The sequence below is a fragment of the Lissotriton vulgaris genome, chromosome 5 (genome assembly GCF_964263255.1).
Source record: "Lissotriton vulgaris chromosome 5, aLisVul1.2, whole genome shotgun sequence".
Taxonomy (NCBI): Eukaryota; Metazoa; Chordata; class Amphibia; order Caudata; family Salamandridae; genus Lissotriton; species Lissotriton vulgaris.
Genome location: NC_141693.1, coordinates 113,468,206 through 113,490,312, shown reverse-complemented (window position 1 = coordinate 113,490,312; position 22,107 = coordinate 113,468,206). Strand labels below are relative to the sequence as shown.

Here is a 22,107-nt window from a genome sequence, read left to right as displayed (position 1 = left end):
ATCCACATTTGGATTTTGGCCTAGTAGTTTGTTTACAACATGCAAGGGGAAGATTTTTCAACAAGCAGAACTCAATATGCTGGGATCAGCAGTTTCCCACTTCCTTTGTTATTATGCACCTATAAGTATGTCCGCATGCTAACTGCTGAAAACAAGACTGGCTGATTATGGCCCCCAAGACATGGTAAAAAACAGCTAGCTATGTGTGTTAATATACCGGACTGTGAAGTAGTATAACCTTGAAACCTGATTTTTTTTTATCTGAATGTAACTGTATGTTCGAGGCATATGAGCTGCAGATTGTACACTTAGCATTAGATCGCCACGTGGTGTTGGGCTCGGATGATTGCATGTTGTTGTCGTCTTGGAAGAAGTCTTTGTAGTCACGAGATAGGGTACTCCTTCCTTGGACGATAGTGCGCATGGGCATCGGCTCCATCCTTAGATTGTTTTTTCCCCGCCACTGGGTTCGGATGAAAGTTTTCCGCTCCGGCTAAAAATAGACTTTTCAAGCACTTCGAAGCGCAAAAAACTTCCTAAAAACATACCAAACTACTTTCGATATCGACTAACATCGTTTTGACTCCATCAGCTCGATTCCGGTCGTCGATGCAGGCCGTTGGGCCTATCCACGCCGTGAGGCCTACACCTCATGGAAAGGACGCCATTCAAGAGATGCCCCGAGTGTGGAGCAAAGTTTCCACACAGTGACCACCACGAGGTCTGCAAGCTGTGCTTATCGCCAGAACACGACGAATCCAGCTGTACAGCCTGCGCGTCCAATCGATCCAAGAAAACCATCTGAGATCAAAGGGCTCGTCGACACGACATGCAGAGATCAGCTCTGGAACCGGTGGATATCTTCGAGGAGGTTCCGCTCGTTCCCGAAGAAGATTCAGATGATTTCCAGATCGTATCCGAGCCAGACGACTCTGATGACTCCATGCCATCGGGTCAGCGCGTGAGTACTACTGCCCCTGCACCACACACAGCACCCAGATCGAAGGCAAAGGTCAACACTCCGCCTCCGGGGCCCAGTCGCGACCCAGAAAACCCTTCGACAGCCCCGCCATTGAGCCCGGCTCCGAAGAAAATAACTAAGCCTTCCGGTAGTTCGGTACCGAGCAAGCCGCATGTGCCGATCCCACAAGCTCCCTCGGCACCGAAAGAAGTCTCGACTCCAAAACTGTCGACTTCTAAAGACAAGGGTACGAAGCCAGCGTCCGACGCCTCGAAGCCGCTGACTAGACCAGCTTCCACTCCGAAGCCATCGTCTTCGGTACCGAAACCGACAAGGCCTGATTTCGATGCGTCCAAACTATCGAAACAGCCTACGACACCGAAAACAACACCTTCGGTGCCGAAAACTACACCAAAGGACATTGTCACACCTCCTAAGGCTAAAGACAGACAACAACCTCGTCCGGAACCGAAAAGATCGGCGCTGACATGACAAAGGTTACACAAGGAGAAGACCTTTTCCAACCAGATCCTCTGCAAAAGAAGATCTACATTGACCCAAAGACAGGTCATGTATCCACTACACCACACAAGAAGAGGAAGGCAGATGCAACACTCACACCTGTAGTTCCTGCCAAGAAGAAGGACCCCTATGCACCCTTTTCTCCTGTACTTCCTTCTCCTTCATTACCTGTTCCTCTTAACTCACCACTGGTATCTCCTTCACATTCTCCTCTTTTATCCTCACACTCACCTCAAAATGAGGAGTATAGTTTAGGTAGAGGGATATACCCGGATGAGCCTTTCCCATACCCTGTATATGATACAGACTGGGAGTACCCAAACCCACAGGATGTGCCAGGTATTCCTGACCCACAGTCATACCCATCAAAACCTTCTCCCCCAGAAGATAACATTGGGTTTGGTCACCTGTTGAACAGAGCTGCCATTTACCATGGGGTCACTATGAATTCTGATGAGGCAAAGGAAAACTTTCTCTTAGACACATTTGAACAATCGCAAAGGTCTGTTCAAATTCTTCTCATGATTAAAGGGGTCATCAAACATGCTCCTCAGATATTTAAAGACCCTGTACGTACTAGGATCCTAAACTCTGGAATTGAGAAAAAATATAGGCCTGCACCTGCATATCCAGCCTACATTAAAGGACAACTACCAATAGATTCACTAGTTGTGTCAAATGCTAGGAAAAGGGCAAACTCACAAACTTCAGGTGATGCTCCCCCACCTGACAAAGAATCCAAGGTAATAGATGCTTCAGGCAAAAGAATAGCTGCGCAAGCTACTAACATATGGCGAATAGCTAATACACAAGCCCTCCTCTCACAATATGATAGGGCGCATTATGATCAGTTAGAGAAGCTATTAGACCATCCACCTGATCAATATAAGGCACAAGTAAACGACCTTATACAAGAAGGCAAGCTAATTTCTAATGCCTCAATCAAGTGCGCACTAGATGTTGCAGACACTGCATCTAGAGCTGTAAATACTAGTGTCGTACTTAGGAGACATGCGTGGCTACGCATTTCAGGGTTTAAACAGGAAGTGCAAACTACCATTTTAAATCAACCATTTAATCAAAACCAACTGTTTGGACCAGAAGTAGACACAGCACTTGAAAAGATGAAGAAGGATACAGACATGCGTATGGCTCGCAGTCAATGCAAGGTTGCTGAGCGGGCCTGGCGCCTTCAATATGATGGGGAGGCCAAACTCGCCTACAGATCGGCGGTGAAGGCCTCTCATCGTGACATTATTGGTGCCAAGCGGGAATATCTTGCCAGGAGAATTGAGGTGGCGGCGAACTCCTGTAAGGAGATCTTCACGATTGTGAAGGAGTTCACGGCCCCTTCCTCCTATTCACCCCCGCCTGTATCATCGGATGCGTGGGCATGTGATCTTGCCACTTTTTTCACCGACAAGATTAAGGCAATTCAGGCCTCCTTCTCGGAGAGCGTGGTGGAGGGTTGCTGTGGCCTCGGGGCAGGACTTGGAACATCGTCCCTGCCTACGGCAGTACTGGCTGACTTTCCACCTGTCTCCAGTGATATGTCCCGGGCTCTGCTGGCCAGTCTCAAATCTGGCTCCTCGCTTGACCCCTGCCCTGCCAAATTTTTGGCCGGGATGGCGGCAGTGGTGAATCCCCTGGTCAACCCGATCCTCAATGCCTCCTTGAGGGAGGGGAGTGTCCCTCGCACCTGGAAAAGGGCGATGGTGATCCCCCTCCTGAAAAAGCCTGGTCTTGATGCCGAGGTCTTGGCCAATTATAGGCCAATATCACTTCTCCCGGCCCTGGCTAAGATCACCGAGAAACATGTTCATGGTGTCTTGTCGAGCTTTTTAGAATCTAACAATTTGCTCCATCCATCCCAATCCGGGTTCCGTCCGAACGTCAGTACGGAAACGGCGTTGGTGGAGGTTTCTGAGATCATCAGGGAGACCTTGGATGTGGGTGGCAAGGCCATGCTAGTCATGTTGGACCTGTTGGCGGCCTTCGACACCGTCCCCCATGAGGCGCTCCTCGCTAGGCTTCATGACATCGGCCTAAGGGGGACGGTGTTCAGATGGTGTTCATCTTTTCTGGAGGGCCGCCGCCAGACGGTCTGGGTTTCCCAGAGCTCCGCCGAGATGCCGCCATTGGGAGTTGGGGTTCCACAGGGGTCTGTGTTGAGCCCGACATTGTTCAACATCTTTATGTCCCCCCTGGCGGCTGCGGTGGAGGCTTACGGAGCCCAGATCGTGTCCTATGCCGACGACACGCAACTCCTTTTCACATGTGCTAAAGACCAGCCATTTGATGGGGAGAGAATACGGGACTGCCTGGATATGGTCTTTGGCTGGTTCCAGCGGAACAGTCTAAAGGCCAATTCCAGTAAGTCGGAGGTGCTATTCTTCGGCTGTGTCATCGATCCCGAGTGGCGGCAGTGGTGGCCGGCCGCCATGTGTCCTCCGGCACAATCTTCCTTGGTGGCCAAAAATCTTGGCGTTAAGCTTGACAACAAGCTTTCTCTCAGATCGCATGTTCTTGGCCTGGCCGGCACCTGTTTCGGTATTCTGAAAATGCTCCGCAAGTTTCTACCACTACTATCTGCGGAGCATAGACGGATTACGGTGCAGGCGCTTATCGGATCCAGGCTAGACTATGCCTATGCCCTTTTCCTGGGCCTTCCAGACTACTTGGTCCAGCGTCTGCAGGTGACACAGAACTCTGCAGCGCGCGCAATCTTTGGTCTGCATAGACGCGCACGGGCTTCTGGTCTTCTGCAGACGCTGCATTGGCTCCCGATCCGAAAGCGGATTATGTTCAAATCCTTGACGCTGGTGCATAAAGCTCTGTTTGGCTCAGGCGCAGGATATCTGCAGAAGAGATTGGCTTTCTATCGCCCTGCCCGCTCACTGCGTTCGGAATCCCTTTTCACGGCTGTGGTTCCACGCGTGAGGAAGGCTCGGATTGGGGGGCGCTCTTTCAGTCTCAAGGCCTCCCAGCTGTGGAACTCGCTCCCACTGGTACTTCGCAGTACTCCCAATTTGCTTCAATTCAGAAAGAATTTGAAGACTTGGCTTTTTAATCTTTCTGTTTAGGTGGATTTTCTTCTCTTTTTCTTTTGGGGCTCCTGTTTTTCTTGTTATGTTGTTATACACTGTAGCTGTATGTGGAAAGCGCCGGGACACTCTTTTAGAGTAGCAGAGCGCTATATAAACGCATTTTAACATAACATAACATAACACTGCCAAATCTATGGGGGCTTTACAGTCCACACAAGTTCAGTTCTTTTTGTCGCTCCTTCTACAGAGGAGGCTCCAAACAAACTGGGGCAGATCAAATACAACATCCTTCAAATCTAGCACACAAACATCCTCTAACAAGGGATATTTTAGAGGAGGATATAGAGGAAATAACAACAAGGGAAGAGGTCCGGGTAACCACAATAATCGAACCTCTTCCACTACAAAACAGTGATGCTGGGCGGGCCGCACTTCCGGCCGCTTGATGCGCTTCTGACTTTTCCTGATCAGTCTGTTTTTCGTGGTTTTAAACTTCTGCTCAGTTGTCTGCTCCGTTCAGAGGACCTTGAGCTGGGTTGTTCTGGTGGTAAATCAGTGCCAGTGTAATACCTCACCTCGGAATGGAAATACATCAATATTATATAGTAGGCGATGTATAGGTCAATGTCACCATGTTGACTTAGTATATTCATTTTTGACAAGTTTCATTCATTCATTTACAAAGGCCACAAGTCTGCCATTTATTGCAGTATTACCCTTCTACCTGTGTTGGTACTCCTTTGTAACATGCACACATCGCTTTCCTCTTGTAACACAGTTTGCTACCTCTTACATTTTGTTTGCTTTAGATACTTGCACAAGTGCCACCATTGCCTACGTAACGTTTGTTCTTGTGTTTGATTTTCCTCCATTTATTGCAGTATTATACCTCTACTTGTACATTGTACGCTTTTGTAACCTGCACACATGTCACTTTTTCCTCCTGTAATGCACCGTTTGCTACCTCTTGTATTTTGTTTGCTCACGATTGTCACTTTTGCTTCTTGTAATGTAACGTTTGCTTTTGTAATTTGTTCACTTGTAATGTTCTCATGTATCAGTTCTGTTCCTATTGTGAAGCGCTCTGACACCTTCGGGTAAAGTCCGCGCTATATGAAAACGCATAAATAAATAAAAAAATAAAAAACTTCCCTCTGCTCTCCCAACAGCATTTCACCCCTGTGGGGGGCAGATTAACACAATTCCTTCCTGTCTGGAACTCCATAACAACAGACCAGTGGGTAAGACAGATTATACAGTATGGCTACTGCCTAGAACTTACAGCAACCCCTCCACACATACCACCCAGGCAGCGTCCAATGTCTACAGAACACCTTACTCTGCTCAAACAAGAAGTTCTGTCACTTCTACAAAAAGACTTCTACAAAAGTCCTTTACAAGAATAGGGAACAGGGGTTTACTCGCTGTATTTTCTAATTTCCAAGAAGGATGGGACACTAAGACCAATTCTCGACCTCAGGCCCCTCAATCAGTATATACAATCAGATCATTTTCATATGATCACTTTACAACAAGTGCTCCCACTGCTGCAACAAGCCGATTTCCTTACAACACTAGACCTAAAGGACGCCTACTTTCACATTCCTATACATCCTGCTCACAGAAAGTATCTAAGGTTTGTACCGGAAGGACAACACTATCAGTTCAAAGTCCTTCCATTCGGAGTGACAACGGCACTGTGAGTGTTCACAAAGTGCACAACAGACAATTCAAACGTTGCACGATAGGGTTCACAATAAACTATACCAAGTCGCACCTGCAACCCTCTCATATAAATCAGTATCTAGGGGCTACAATAAACACGTCTAGAGCTCTAGCGTATCCCAGTCCAGCAAGGATACAGAGCATTCAAGCCTTAGTCACAGCCTTTCAACACCAGCACTCTCTGCAAGCCAGAGTGTTCATGAGACTAATAGGCATGATGGCATCTTGCATCTTCATAGTACCATATGCCAGACTGCAAATGCATCTGTTACAGGAATGTCTAGCACAACAGTGGAACCAGGCTCAAGGTCAACTAACAGACCTGGTGTTGGTAGACAGCCGCGCACATCGCTCTCTGCAGTGGTGGAACACCAAAAACTTGACAAAAGGACGGCTTTTCCTCGAACCTGTTCCACAACTAGTGCTTACAGCAGACGCATCTCTCACAGGATGGGGAGCCCATCTCCTACGTCATACAACTCAAGGACAATGGAACAGTCAACAAAAATGGTTCCATATCAACCATCTAGAGCTGCTAGCAATATTCTTGGCACTCAAAACATTTCAAGTACAATTACAAAACAAAGCTGTCTTAATCCGGACGGACAACATGACAGCCGTGTATTATATACAAAAACTGGGGGGGGCACACTCTCTACAACTGTCCCAGCTCGCACAGAACATTTGGAGATGGGCCATTCCACAAAACCTATATCTGTTGGCAGAGCACCTTCCAGGAGTTCACAATCAGATAGCAGATCTGTTGAGTCGACACACAACAAATTCACGAATGGCAACTACATCCGCAGGTTCTTCAACCATTCTTTCACAAGTGGGGTCATCCAGACATAGATCTGTTCGCCACACACAAACGCAAAATGCCTAACCTTCGCCGCCAGGTTTCCACACCCGCTGTCCAAGGGCAATGCGATATGGATGAACTGGTCAGGCAGATTTGCGTACGCTTTTCCGCCAGTACCACTAATACCATTAGTAGTACGCTAGTACGCAATATGTATGCAACAATATGCAGTATGCTAGTACTAGTAGTACCCAAGCTCAGACAACAGTCTCTCAAACTAATCCTAGTAGCTCCCACATGGGCATGCCAACTGTGGTACACCACACTGCTAGAACTCTCTCTAGTTCCACACCAAAAGTTACGACTGACTCCATCCCTGCTAATGCAGAACCATGGAGACATCCGACATCCAGACCCAAGTCAACTGAATTTAGCGATCTGGCTCCAGAGTTTGGTTATCTTAACCTACCACCAGACTGTATGAACATCATTAATGAAGCTAGGAGACCTACTACCAGAGCGTGCTATGCGGCTAAATGGAAGAGATTTGCCATTTACTGCAACAATAACCACATTGATCCTCTGGATGCTTCCATCCAGAATATCATTTGCTACCTTTTACATTTACAAAGGTGTAACTTGGAATATTCATCCATACGCCTGCACGTTGCAGCAATTGCAGCATATTTACAAAACAGACAACATCTGTCTCTCTTCAGAGTACCTGCAATTAAAGCATTTATGGATTGGGTTAAAAAGAATCATCCCACCCAGGTTGCCACCTTATCCGGTGTGGAACCTAAACGTTGTTCTTACAAGACTCATGGAACCCCCTTTCGAGCCTTTACATAAATGTGAACTGCAATTCCTCACGTGGAAAACAGCTTTCCTTATTGCCATTACCTCTCTTAGAAGAGTAAGTGAGATACAAGCTTTCACAATACAAGAACCATTTTTACAAATGCATCGTAATAAAGTGGTTCTAAGAACTAATCCAAAATTCCTTTCAAAAGTCATTACTCCTTTTCATTTAAATCAATCTGTAGAGTTACCTGTGTTTTTCCAAAACCCATACTCTGTAGCAGAAAGGGCTTTACACACACTAGATGTTAAGAGCTCTTCTGATAGATACATCTGCCAGTGGATTCCTCACCTTGTGAATATCCCCCTTGCGTCAGCAACATTCGGAAATTCTTTCGTAGCTTTGCGGCGACGTCATAGAGGCACGGCATCGCGCGCGACTCCGCTGACGTCACCAACGCCATATTAGGCCCACGCCGGCGTGATGACATCAGTTCCCTTTTTTCCGTGTCGTCGATGCTAACGGTTTTCTAGGGATCGTCCGTAGCAATTGCTGTAACCTTGTTACTTTGTAATAATTGTGCTTCATTGGCTTCTCTCTCGACATGTCTTCGAATAAGACCGGGTTTATAGCTTGTGGGGAATGTGAAAAAACCATGTCCATTACGGATCCACATGAATGCTGCGTATGGTGTCTAAGCTCCGACCATGACGTCGAAGACTGACAGTCTTGTAAGAAGATGACACCTAAGGCCCTTCGGGAGACAGAAACCAAGCTTCTCGTGGCGAAACTTAAAGGCAGAAAAGAGAAGAAAAGTTCGAGGTCGCGAACTCGGCGTTCGAGGTCAAGGTCTCGTTCGAGGTCGCGCTCGACTCGTCCTCGGCCCATGCTTCGAGATCTTCAAAGAAGAAACATAAGAAGAGAACCCATGAGTCCCGACATCACTCGAGGAAGGACTCGGGTTCAAAGCCGAAGTCACAGGTGAAGCTGGTTGAGAAGGTCGTGGTGTCTTCGGCTTTGGAAGAGCAGGACGCCGAGGGTGAAGTGTTGCATGCGAATTCGCCAGGTTCACCGAGGCAGATAACTAATCCATCTCCGGTTCCGTCCCATCCTTCAGGTCTGGAGGATGAAGGTGAGGAGGAGGAGGTGGTTGGTGAGTGAGAGGCTCCGTTGCCCGAGTGTCGGTCGACTCCGGTGCACCATCCCGAAGAGGAGGTCGACGTCGTATCGGCTCCGTGCCCTCAAGAGCAGCCCGGGGGTTCGTACCCAGCCTTCCTGGCTCCAGGTCCAGATCCGACGCAGTTCCTGAATGCAATGTTTGGTATATATTCCAGGGCTATGTACCCCACTGGGGCTCCTGCTGGTCCCACGAGTCCGATGGCGTTTAGTTTGGGTGTTCCCCAGACCTATGCTCCTGCGCCCTTTATGCCGGCTCCAGCGCCGCATTGGCATTTCCGACCCCGGCGAGGCCTTCAACTCCGAAGCCGTCGACGCCGAATCCATCGACGCCGAATCCATCAACTCTGATGCCGAACCCTGATTGACCTCATGTGAAACTGCCTCGTCAGACGTCGGTATCGGTGCCGGCACCAGCTCCGGCGGAGTAGACAGTGGATCCGTCGGCATCTTATTTGAAGTACAGGTCGAGGCGTGAAGCCCAGAGGCTTATGGAGGAAGAGGTTTCGTGAAGAAAATTTGGAGGTTGGTGAGCTGCAGGAGTCTGAGGACCCATTTGATGACCTGACTGTGACTAGTGGCCTTGAACTGTCCCCTGAGTGGGATTTAGCTTCAGTGCCGGATGCACCCTCTAAAGATGTGGCTCCTTACCATGTCGTGATAAGGAAGGCGGCAAACTTATTGAACATTACTCTGCCTACTGCTGAGTTTAAGTCGAACCTTCTCACAGAGGTCCTTCACTCACCATCTTCAGTGATTGAACCAATACTGGCATTAAATGATGCCCTGGCAGAGCCAATTTTAGAAGTTTGGAAGAAACCTTTGTCAGCTCCTGCAGTATCTAGGGCTATTGCCAGGAGATATAGGGTTGCTCCTGATGACCTGGAGTTTTTGTCCACTCACCCTCTGCCTGAGAGTTTGGTGATGCAGGCTGCCTGTTCCAAGGGATGAACGGGAGCTTTTCCACAGGTTCCTGCAGAAAAGGAGTAGAGCAAACAGGATCAGGCTGCTAAAAAGGTTTTCTCCTCCGCCAGCATGGCTTTGAAGTCCACAAATGTGACCTGCCTGATGGGGCGTTATATCCACGCCCTTATGGATACTGTAAAACAATTGGTGCCAAAGATACCTGAGGATGATAGAAAAGACTTCCAGGAGGTAATCTCGGACACTCAGGCTGCAGCAAGGCAAGTGATCCAGAGTGGTTTGGACACCGTTGATTCTGTGGCGGGGGTCATGGGCTCTTCGGTGGCTACGAGGAGAGCTGCAAGGCTAAAATCGTCTGAGTTTTCTACAGATGTCCAGTCTGCATTAATGGATCTACCATTCGACAGATCTGGTTTGTTTGGCAAAAAGGCAGATGCTGCTTTAGAACGTTTTAAAGACAGCAGGGCGACGGCTAAGTCGTTGGGCCTTCAGACCAGGGGCACCTTTGGGAAACGCTTTAGAGGGTTTGGCAGATCTTCTTTTCGTTCCTACAAGTCAACTCAGCAACAGCCCCAGCAGCAGCAAAACACACTGTACAAGGCGTACAGGGGCAGACAGAGTTTGTCCCAGAGGTCGTCAAGTCTCCTCCTCCTCTTCCCCTTCCCAGCCCCCTGCCAACGCAGCAAAGCAGCCCTAGATCCGCCATTCAGGATCATGCGGGCCCAGTGGGGGGCCAGCTTGCCCATTTCCTACGAGATTGGGAATTGATTACATCGGATCTTTGGGTTCTCAATCTCGTGGAGAATGGGTATGCACTTCCCTCTCTGGAATTTCCCCAAAATTACCCTCCTTGCAAGGGTTATTGTTCGGAGGACCGCCTGCTTCTCCTGCAGGAAGAAGTCCTGGCGATGTTCAGAAAAGGTGCGATAGAGGTGGTTCCGGAGCAGGAAAGGGGTCGGGGATGCTACTCCCGGTATTTTCTGATCCCCAAGAAGGATGGCAGGCTTCGGCCAATCCTGGATCTCAGGATCTTGAACTTGTTTCTGAAGCCGGAGAAGTTCAAGATGCTGACCCTTGCTCAGGTTCTTCAGGCGCTGATGGAAGAAGTCTGGATGGTGTCAATCGATTTGCAAGATGCGTATTTTCATATTCCCATCTTGAAGTCGCACAGAAAGAATCTCCGTTTCACGGTTGGGTCGCAACACTACCAGTTTGCGGTCCTTCCGTTTGGCCTTACTGCTGCGCCTCGAGTCTTCACCAAGGTGATGGCAGTGGTGGCAGCGCATCTCAGGAGGTCGGGGATACCTGTATTCCCGTATCTGGATGACTGGCTGATCAAAGCAGAGTCGCCGGAGAAGGTGCTCCATCACCTGCAGGAGAGAACTCGGTTGTTGCACAGGTTGGGTTTTTCGATAAATGTACCCAAATCTCACCTGGTGCCCTCCCAGCGCAACCTGTTCGTATGTGTGGTACTGGACACTACTGTATGCCGTGCATTCCCTCCTCCTCAAAGGATTCTCGACCTACAGGAAATGATTCCTTTGTTTTTCAAGGGAGCGGTCATTCCAGTCCTGAAGGTCCTTTGCTTGCTCGGTCTGATGGCTTCTTGCATTCTGCTGGTCATCCATGCACGCTGGCACATGATGGCACTCCAGTGGTGCCTCCGCAGGCAGTGGTATCAACACAACGGAGATCTCAGGGAGACGGTGAGGATCTCCAGAGAAACTGCAGCGTATCTGACTTGGTGGAGTGTGGAAGGCAATCTGTCACAAGGAAAGCCTTTTCATCTACCTCCATCTGTGGCCACAGTGATAACGGATGCATCCATTCTAGGGTGGGGCGTTCATCTGGGGGATCTGGAGATAAAAGGTCTTTGGTCTCCAGAGGAAGGGTTGCTTCACATCAACCTTCTAGAGTTGCGGGCCTTCCTCCCTTCCCTTTGCGGTCAGTCAGTTCAAGTCCTGACGGACAACACGACAACAATGTGGTATGTCAACAAGCAGGGAGGAGTGGGGTCGCAGTGTCTCTGCAGAGAGGCGCTGTGTCTCTGGTCCTGGGTTCAGGATCATCAGATTTGTCTGATGGCAATACATCTTGACGGAGTTCTGAACGTTCGTGCAGACACTCTGTCGGCAGTTCTCCGCCGACCACGAGTGGAGGCTCCATCCAGAGGTAGTTCGTCAGGTCTTTCGGACTTGGGGGAACTCCTCTGTTGGATCTGTTCGCCACTCACGAGAATGCTCACTTCCCGTCATTCTGCAGCCTCCAGTTTCCGATGCAGGGAGCCTTTGGGGACGCGCTTCAGTTGAGTTGGGACTCACGGCTCCTTTGTGCGTTTCCCTCCCATACCCTTGATTCCTCGGGTTCTGAGGAAGGTTTGCCAAGACTGGGCCCAAGTTATACTGATCGCACCGGATTGGCCAAGAAGGGTGTGGTACACAGATCTTCTCCACCTCTCCTTGTGCTCGCCGCTCCATCTCCCGCACAGGGCAGATCTCCTCTCCCAGATGGAGGGCCAGGTTCTACACCCCCACCTCCAGACCTTACACCTTCATGCCTGGAGATTGAACAGGGCAACCTGAGTTCCTTTTCTCTCCCACACGATGTGGTGGATGCCATTTTGTCAACCAGGCGTGACTCCACTAAGTCCATTTATTCCTATAGATGGTCTAAGTTCGTTGCTTGGTGTGGGGAGAAGTCCATTGACCCTTTAAGGGCTCGTTTGCCCAATATTCTTCAATTTGCTCTCTCCTTGGCCCAGCAGGGTTTTGCGGTGGCAACTATTAAGGGTTATTTATTGGCCTTATCGGCTTTCCTTTGTTTGCCGGACCAGCCCTCTTTGTTTAAGTCACCTATTGTTTTACGGTTCATCAAGGGCCTTACCAATAAATTTCCACCAACTCCTTTTATTGTGCCTCAGTGGGACTTTAACCTTGTACTTACTTTCCTGATGGGTTCGCCTTTTGAGCCAATACACAAGTGTCCCTTGAGGCTTTTGTCTTTCAAGACTGTTGTTCTGATAGCAATTACCTCGGCAAGGAGGGTAAGTGAGCTTCAAGCTCTTAGTTCAAACCCCCCGTTTTTATCCGTTCATGCTGATCGAATGGTTCTCAGGACCAGGGCTGCTTTTCTGCCAAAGGTGGTTACTCCTTTCCACCTGGGGCAGTCCGTTACCCTCCCTACCTTTTATCCTCCCCCTCACCGTTCCAAGGAGGAGGAGAGACTTCACCGCCTGGACCCTAAGAGGGCGGTGAGCTTTTACCTGGACAGGACGAGTGAGTTCAGGTCCGATGACAAGCTGTTCGTTGGATTTGCTGGCTGGGGAAGGCTGTGCTCAAGCGCACGCTATCAAGATGGATAATTTTATGCATCAAGACCTGCTACTCCCTGGCGGGTAAGGAACCTCCAGAGGGTATAAGGGCTTATTCCACTAGAGCTAAGTCTGCAACATCTACTTTGGCTAGAGGTGTGCCTGTAGAGGACATTTGCAGAGCCGCGACTTGGGCCTCCCTCCACACTTTCGCGAAGCATTACTGCTTGGATTCCGAAGTGAGGGGGGGACGGCCGCTTTGCGCGCTCTGTCCTCCAAGATTTCTTGGTATAGCGGAGTGGACACCCTCCTCCGGGAGTGGGGACTGCTGTGGGAGTCTATTGACAAGGTGAGGAATCCACTGGCAGATGTATCAATCAGAAGAACAAGTTACTTACCTTCGGTAACACTTTTTCTGGTAGATACAGTATCTGCCTGTGGATTCCTCTCTGACCCACCCGCCTCCCCGTTGTCCACTCTTCTATACCAGAGTAATTGTAATGTAATGTGTATGTATATGTATATGTATATATATATATATATATATATATATATATATATATTTTTTTTTTTTTTCAAAGGAAATGTTTTATTTTAAATGTTTTCCTGCATTGGCTTCACACTATGTGTGTGTTTTATCTTGACATTTGTGTACTGTGTATACTTATCTTCTGTCATCGGTCCGTCCGTCTGCCTCGAAGGCACGGAAAAAAGGGCGGAACTGATGTCATCACGCAGGCGTGGGCCTAATATGGTGTCGGTGACATCAGCGGAGTCGCGCGCGATGCCGTGCCTCTGACGTCGCCCACGTCGGCGCGAAGCTACGAAAGAATTTCCGAATGTTGCTGATGTAAGGGGGATATTCACAAGGTGAGGAATCACAAGGTGAGGAATCCACAGGCAGATACTGTATCTACCAGAAAAAGCGTTACCGAAGGTAAGTAACTTGTTCTTCTCTACTATATAGATAGAACAAAGTCTTTTCGAAAAACAAAACAACTGTTTGTGTCTTTCTCTCCACTTCATTAAGGCAACACCATCTCTAAAGGTGGAATTGCAAGGTGGATTATAAAATGTATACAAATATGCTATCAAAAACCAAAACGTACATTAACAGTTCCTCCTAGAGCGCACTCCACACTCAAACTAGGAGCCTCTATGGCTTTCTTAGGAAACATAACCCTAGAGGACATATGCAAGGAGGCAACATGGTCTACAACACACACACCTTCACTAAACACTACTGTGTTGATGTGCAAGCCAAGCAGCAAGCTGCAGTAGGCCAAGCTGTCCTTAAAACACTCTTTCAAACTACTGCAACGGATACAGGTGACCGCTAGGGGAGACGCTGCTGCACAATCAATGCTAAGTGTACAATCTGCAGCTCATATGCCTTGAACGGAAAATGCTACTTACCAGTATGCATCTGTTCTTGGCATGTAGAACTGCAGAGTTGTACATGCCTCCCGCCTCCCCGGGACCTGTATCCGTTCCAGTTTTCTTACTTAGATGCACACTAATGGACATCCTTTTCTTTACTTCTACTAACTCCATTTCCCATCATGGCGAAAAACATTCTAAGGATGGAGCCGATGCCCATGCGCACTATCGTCCAAGGGCGGAGTCACCTATCTCGTGACTACAAAGACTTCTTCCAAGACGACAACACCAGGTGGCGATATAATGCTAAGTGTACAACTCTGCAGCTCTACATGCCAAGAACAGATGCATACTGGTAAGTAGCATTTTCCTTACTGGCCTAGACATGGAATACACCTGGGTCTTAGCAACAAGTAAGGAAATGGACCAAGTATAGAAAGTTGCTTTTAACTTCTAATTCTCTTGTCATTTTTGAAGTGTGTATGTTGCTATTGTGAAACCATGCACAGCTACCAACTGAACCCATGTCATAAGGATAACTTTCAACCAGGACCAGTTTTATACCCAGTTCTGCCAAGCATGCTGGGCTTCTAGTTTCACTTTATTTATTTATTTTATTTTTATTTAAAGAGTTTTGTATAGTGCGAACGTGACCCTTGGGTATCAGAGCACTTCACATTACATGAGATAGGTTAGCAATACATCTTGTATAGTCGACGTTTCACAATGATATGAGATAGGTTATTATACAGCCATAAGTATTAATATAAATATAAACAGACATCCATACTAATATAATAAAGAGAGCCCAAACCTTTGAGGCGGGTAATCTCAGGATCCACAGCACCAATCCCAACACCCAATACAGCGTTGGAAAGGGCAGTTACTCCAGTATTGGAACTTTCATAGATTCCCATAGCTTGTATCATGTATCATTCCCCGTCCTCAGAATGGGTGCCTCGGTAAAATATATATATATATATATATATATATATATCAGTCCAGGTTCCACACAGTGCTGGAACCAACGGTCGAGACCTCGTAACTCCTCACAACCAGCAAACAGTTGAGCCTCAAAGAAATAGATCCACAATGGATATCAGGGTAGACGAGTTTTTAATCGGGATGACGCGTTTCACTCTACAAGAGAGCTTGATCACACAATGGGCCCAAAACAGAGAAGTGTTTAAATACTCAACATAAACAAAGGACTTCAAAGAATATCACTAATGATACACGCCTTCTCCAATTCATAGCAACAGAGGAAGGACTAAACATTTAAACAAAAAATATAAACAAAGTAACACAAAATGCAACATTATGGATGCTTCAGCTTAAATGGTTACAAAGATTACGCTTAACCAGACGGCCTGCCTGTTTAGCGTATGGATAATATTTACAATGTTATGATAGTTAAAGGGTATCGTGTATTTACAAGTAACAGTGACGGCAAGTGCCAAAAAACCAAAATAAGGTTATACTGTTATTGTCAATCACAACAGACACAATGGTGACCTAGTGTCAAAAAATTACATTTACATATTGACAAAGTGCCTATAAGTAAAAAGAAACCGCTGAACCTATAATAAGCAGCTAAGAATCATAACAAGTGTGCTAAATACCATTCCAATGATCAAAAGAAAATTGAGACCAAAGCATCATCATGGAAAACTAAAAAATAAATAAAAAATAATAATAATAATTATATAGCCAAACATGTGGGAGAAAGCATAAGAAAATTAAAAGAGGAATATGGTGACGGGAAAAACTAAGAGGGAAATGGGATTCATAAACATAGTCACAACTGAAGACAAATAAGCCATGACAGTGCATAATATAGTAATGAGTCACATAACTTTGCAACTAGGTGTACACCTTCCCAAAATATACATTTCTAATATAATTAGAATGAAAGAACACCAAAACAAAGTATGTACAAATGTAGGCTAGCCAGCCGGCCAACCTCTCTGCGAAAGTCTACATCACATCAGATAACTCATGTACATATTCAAAAGAATAGTTGTCTCAAACTGACCCTATACAGTTACAGAAAATTGCTCAAATCTTCGGTCAAATTTAAAACGTTAGGTGCCTTGGTGTCTAAGGCCAAAATTAAATGAGATTCTTTCTGCCGAAGAAGTTTCATTCTGTCACCTCCCCGTCCGGGTTGAGGGACTGAGCACAATACTGTATATTCAAGATCTCTCAATTTTTTATCATGAACAGCTCGAAATTGTCGCGCGACAGGGTAGTTATTGTCGCTATTAACAATTGCACGAATGTGTTGCAATATTCTCTCAATCAATCAATCAATCAGTGACACTTATAGAGCGCGCTACATACCCGTAGGGTCTCAAGGCGCTGGGGGGGGGTGCCGCTACTGCTCGAACAGCCAGGTCTTCAGCTTCTTCCTGAAGGAGAGGTGGTCTTGGGTCAGGCGCAGGTCGGTCGGGAGGGAGTTCCAGGTCTTGGCGGCCAGGTAGGAGAAGGACCTTCCTCCTGTAGTCGCTCTTCGGATGCGGGGGACGGCGGCGCGGGCGTGGTTGGCTGATCGGAGTTGGCGTTTGGGAGCGTAGAAGTTGATCCGGCTGTTGAGGTAGCTCGGGCCTTGGTCGTGTAGGGCTTTGTGTGCGTGGGTGAGGAGGCGGAAGGTGATTCTTTTGTTGACGGGGAGCCAGTGGAGGTCTCTCAGATGTCCGGTGATGTGGCTGGTTCGTGGGATGTCGAGGATGAGTCTGGCTGAGGCGTTCTGGATCCGCTGGAGTCTCTTCTGGAGCTTGGCGGTGGTACCGGCGTAGAGGGCGTTGCCGTAGTCCAGTCGGCTGGTGACGAGGGCCTGGGTGACGGTCTTCCTGGTCTCGGTGGGGATCCACCGGAAGATCTTCCGTAGCATGCGTAGGATGTTGAAGCACGCCGAGGAGATGTTGTTGACTTGCCTGGTCATGGAGAGGGAGGAGTCCAGGATGAAGCCCAGGTTGCGTGCATGGTCTGTCGGTTTGGGTGCGGTGCCCAGGGCGGGAGGCCACCAGGAGTCGTCCCAAGCGGAGGGGGAAGAGCCCAGGATGAGGACCTCCGTCTTGTCAGAGTTCAGTTTCAGGCGGCTGGTCGTCATCCACTCGGCTACCTCTTTCATCCCTTCGTGCAGGTTGGCTCTGGCGGAGGGGGGGGTCGTTGGTCAGGGAGAGGATCAGCTGGGTGTCGTCGGCGTAAGAGATTATGCTGAGGTTGTGTTTGCATACGATGGCCGCGAGGGGGCTCATGTAGACGTTGAAGAGGGTGGGGCTCAGAGATGATCCTTGAGGGACGCCGCAGATGACTTCGGAGGCCTCTGACTTGTACGGTGGTAGGCGGACTCTCTGTGTTCTTCCGTCGAGGAAGGAGATGATCCATTCCAGCGCCTTGTCCTGGATTCCGATGTTGCTGAGGCGCTGTACTAGGGTGCGGTGGCAGACCGTGTCGAATGCCGCGGAGAGGTCTAGGAGGATGAGGGCCGCTGTTTCTCCCTTGTCCATCAGGGCTCGGATGTCATCGGTGGCGGCGATGAGGGCGGTCTCGGTGCTGTGATTGGCTCGGAAGCCGGACTGTGAGGGGTCGAGGGATCCGTTCGTCTCGAGGAAGGCGGCCATCTGCTTGTTGACGGTCTTCTCGATGACTTTGGCTGGAAACGGGAGGAGCGAGATGGGGCGGTAGTTCTTGAGTTCGGTGGGGTCCGCTGTTGGTTTCTTGAGTAGAGCGCTGAGTTCGGCGTGTTTCCAGCTCTCAGGGAAGGTGGCGGTGTCGAAGGATGTGTTGATGATGTCTCGCAGGTGGGGTGCGGTGACAGCGTCGGCCTTGTTGAAGACGTGGTGAGGGCAGGGGTCGGTCGGTGATCCGGAGTGGATGGAGTTCATCGTGCGGATGGTGTCTTCGGTGCTGATCGGGGTCCAGGCGTGGAGGGTGGTGGTGGGGGGTGATTGTTCGGTCATGGTGTGCGTTGGTTGGTTGTTGAAGCTGTTGTGTATGTCCGCGATCTTGTTGTGGAAGTATGAAGCGAGGGAGTTGCAGAGGTCTTGCGATGGGGTGATGTCGTTGTTTCCTGCGCTGGGGTTGGAAAGCTCTTTCACGATGTTGAAGAGTTCCTTGCAGTTGTGTGCGTTGTTGTCCAACCGTTCCTTGAATGCTGTTTTCTTGGCGGCGCGGATCAGCTGGTGGTGCTTCCGGGTGGCAAGCTTGAAGGAGGTCCTGTTGTCCGGTGTAGGTTCCCTTCTCCAGACTTTCTCGAGGGCTCGGCAGTTCTTCTTGGAGCTTTTGAGTTCGTCGGTGAACCACGGGGCTTTCTTGCTGCCGGGTCTGCTGGGCGGGGTCCTCAGCGGGGCGAGCTCGCCCGCGCAGATGCTGATCCACTTCGTGAGGTTGTCGGCGGCCTGGCTAGGGTCCGCTGAGCTGGCAGGAGGGTGCTGGCTCAGGGAGGTGGCGAGCTGGTCTGCTGTGATCTTGTTCCAGCTTCTGCGGGCGGCCTGTTGCTGGTGGTGGTGGGTCGTCGTTCTCTTGAAGGTGAAGTGGACGCAGCTGTGGTCCGTCCATTGAAGCTCAGTGGCGTGGCTGAAGTCGATGTCTGTGCTGGAAGAGAAGACTGCGTCGAATTTGAATTTGAATTTAAAAGAACTTATAAAGCGCACGTACACTGAGTCAGTTTCATGGCGCTAATGAGGTCCCTAACAGAGTGAGATAAAAGAGCTAATGGGGATTAGAGAGCTAGGTGCAAAAAGCCTGCTGGAATAGTAATGTTTTTAGTGACCTCCGAAACTCCAAATAAGAGGGAGAGAGTCTTAAAGATAGGGGGAGGTCATTCCAGAAGGTGGGGGCAAGTACGGCAAACTTCTGTCCCCCTGCCCGCTTCTTTTTAAACCGGGGCGTAGTTAGTAGAGCTAGGCTGGAGGAACGAAGGTGCCTAGAGGGAGCATAGGCAGAAATTGCCGAATTAATGAAGGCCGGGGCTGTGCCCGCCCTAGCTTGAAAAGTCAAGCACCCTAGCTTGAACTTAGCTCGCTCTTTTATCGGGAGCCAATGTAAGCTCTTGAGTAGAGGGGTCGAGTGATGGGACTTAGACAGGCCAAAGACCAGGCGGGCAGCCTGGTTTTGTACTAGTTGTAGGCGCTGCAAGGCATATGCAGGAGCTCCATTATAAATGATATTACCGTAGTCCATCTTTGACAGGACCATGGCCATCAGAATTAGCTTTAAGGCAGAGGTAGAGAAAAATCTGGCGATTTTCCGAATAACTCGAAGTGTGAAAAAGCAAGAAGAGACCACCGAATTAATGTGTGAATGGAGGGTTAATTGGTTGTTAAGCGTGATCCCAAGAGTTTTGACTGAACGGGAAGGAAGGGGGGGGGGACCAAGTGAGGAGGGCCAAAAAGAAGAGGACCAGGGATTGGCAGCACCGCCCGTCGCCACAAGTTCAGTTTTATCCGGATTAAGTTTTAACTGGTTGATATTCATCCAGTCTCGGATAAATAGCATGATGGACTGGAAACTGCCAACCCCTGAGGGGGAGGAAAGGTCAAAGATAAGTTGGAGATCATCTGCATAATTATATACAGTGACCTCCATATTCTGTAAAGCATAAACCAGCGGGAAGATGTAGAGGTTGAAAAGTAGAGGGGAAAGGGCAGAACCCTGAGGTACACCACAGTTGACAGTGAGTGGGGAGGCCGAGAAGGTGCCGAGATGGACTGTCTGATTACGGTCTTGCAGGAAGGACTCGACCCAGGCGAGTGCAAGTCCCCCAATCCCCGCCGCCCTGACCCGTGACAACAAGATGTTATGGTCCACGGTGTCGAAGGCGGCAGATAGATCCAAAAGGACCAGGATCTTGGGGGCGTTAGCATCGAGTCCCTCCCTAAGTTGGTCCATGACCGAAATCACCACCTTCTCGGTAGAATGTCGGGGTCGGAAGCCAGCTTGACAGGGGGCCAGATAGTTACTGTCCTCAATGAAAGTACTCAGGATTTGAGATACATGCGTCTCCGCTATCTTGCCTAAGTAGGGGAGCAAGGATATGGGGCGGTAATTGGCTAGGGAGGCAGGGTCAGCCCCCGGCTTTTTTAAAATAGGGATGATGGTGGCCGAGTTAAATGCGGTGGGAACTAAACCTGAAGAGAAAGTATTATTTAGAACAGTGAGAGCGGGGACAGGACAAGCCAAGAACACCTGGGCCAGAATACGGGCTGGACACGTGTCAGAGGGAGATCCAGATTTTACACGCTTAAGGAGCGGAGAAAGGGACTCGCTGGTTAGTGCCGGGATGGAAGTCAGGCACTGGGTGTTCTGTGGCGGGGAGCAGTCTAATAAAGAGTTAGATGGAGGGGGAATACGAGCTTTTATTTGCGCAACTTTGTCAATAAAAAAATCATTTAGAGAGTTGCACAGTGCCTGGGAGGGTATAATCGTAGGTGAAGGCCTGTCTGATAGGGCTAACTCGTGTACTGTAGCAAAAATTTCACGTGACTGGCATTCAGCAGTCAGAATGCGTTGGGAAAAGTAGTCCTTCTTAGCTGCTAGAATGGCTTTTTTATATTCTGCTAGCAGGGTGGTATAATAACTTTTGCTAGTAGGACAGTATTTCAACCTCCAAGCCCGTTCAGCCTGACGAACAGTTAGCTTGAGTGTTTTAAGGGCAGGAGTGAACCACTTGTTAGCATGGTGGTGGTGATTTATAGTAATCTTTTTTAAAGGGGCCTTATTATCCCGGAGGGGGATTATCCAGTTGTCCAGAGTGGCCAGCTGTTGTTCAGGGGGAATGTCGTTAAAGTCTGGACAGGTGGCAGCTAAGGACTCACAAAAAGCAGGGGTATCCACACGATTCCAGCTACGAACCCACAGGGTCTTAGAGCCACTTGGGACATTTTGTGCGTGGAGATCCAAGGAAAAGGATAATTGGTGATGATCAGACCACGCGCAAGGGGCGATAGACAAGTTGGTAGTGGGAAGATTGAGAGTCCATATTTGATCTAATATATGGCCCCGAACATGCGTTGGGGAGCGGACGTGCTGGACAAAATTCAGGCTGAGTAATGAGGAGGTGAAGTCCTTGGATGTAGGGTCTTCTGAGGGGTCATTGGGCCAGAAATTAAAATCTCCGAGCACGATAACAGAAGCATTGTTGACTACAAGCGGGGCTAATAATTCCAAAAAAGCAGGAATGAACTGGGAGGGGGTATGTGGGGGTCGATATACCAGCACGCAGGTCACAGGGGACTTAGGTACAGTGGAGCGTGCGATCAGGCAGTCCGTTACAGATAGGGAGGGAGATGCTAGTGTTTGAAACCTAAGGTCATTGCGGAAAATTAAGGCAACCCCACCGCCGGTTTTACCCTCTGGTCGGTCAGCTCGTAAGATGGAATACGAGGGGGGAAGTGCCGCCAGGACACTCGGTTGGGAGTCAAGACGATACCATGTCTCAGTTAGACATAATAT

General features: G+C 48.8%; 1 protein-coding gene across 3 annotated transcripts in view; it reads left to right on the top strand.

Moving 5' to 3' along the window:
- CARD9 (caspase recruitment domain family member 9) overlaps positions 1–22,107 on the top strand; it is a 354,115-nt gene that overhangs the window by 223,793 nt on the left and 108,215 nt on the right. The gene's annotated exons all lie outside the window — the stretch shown is intronic.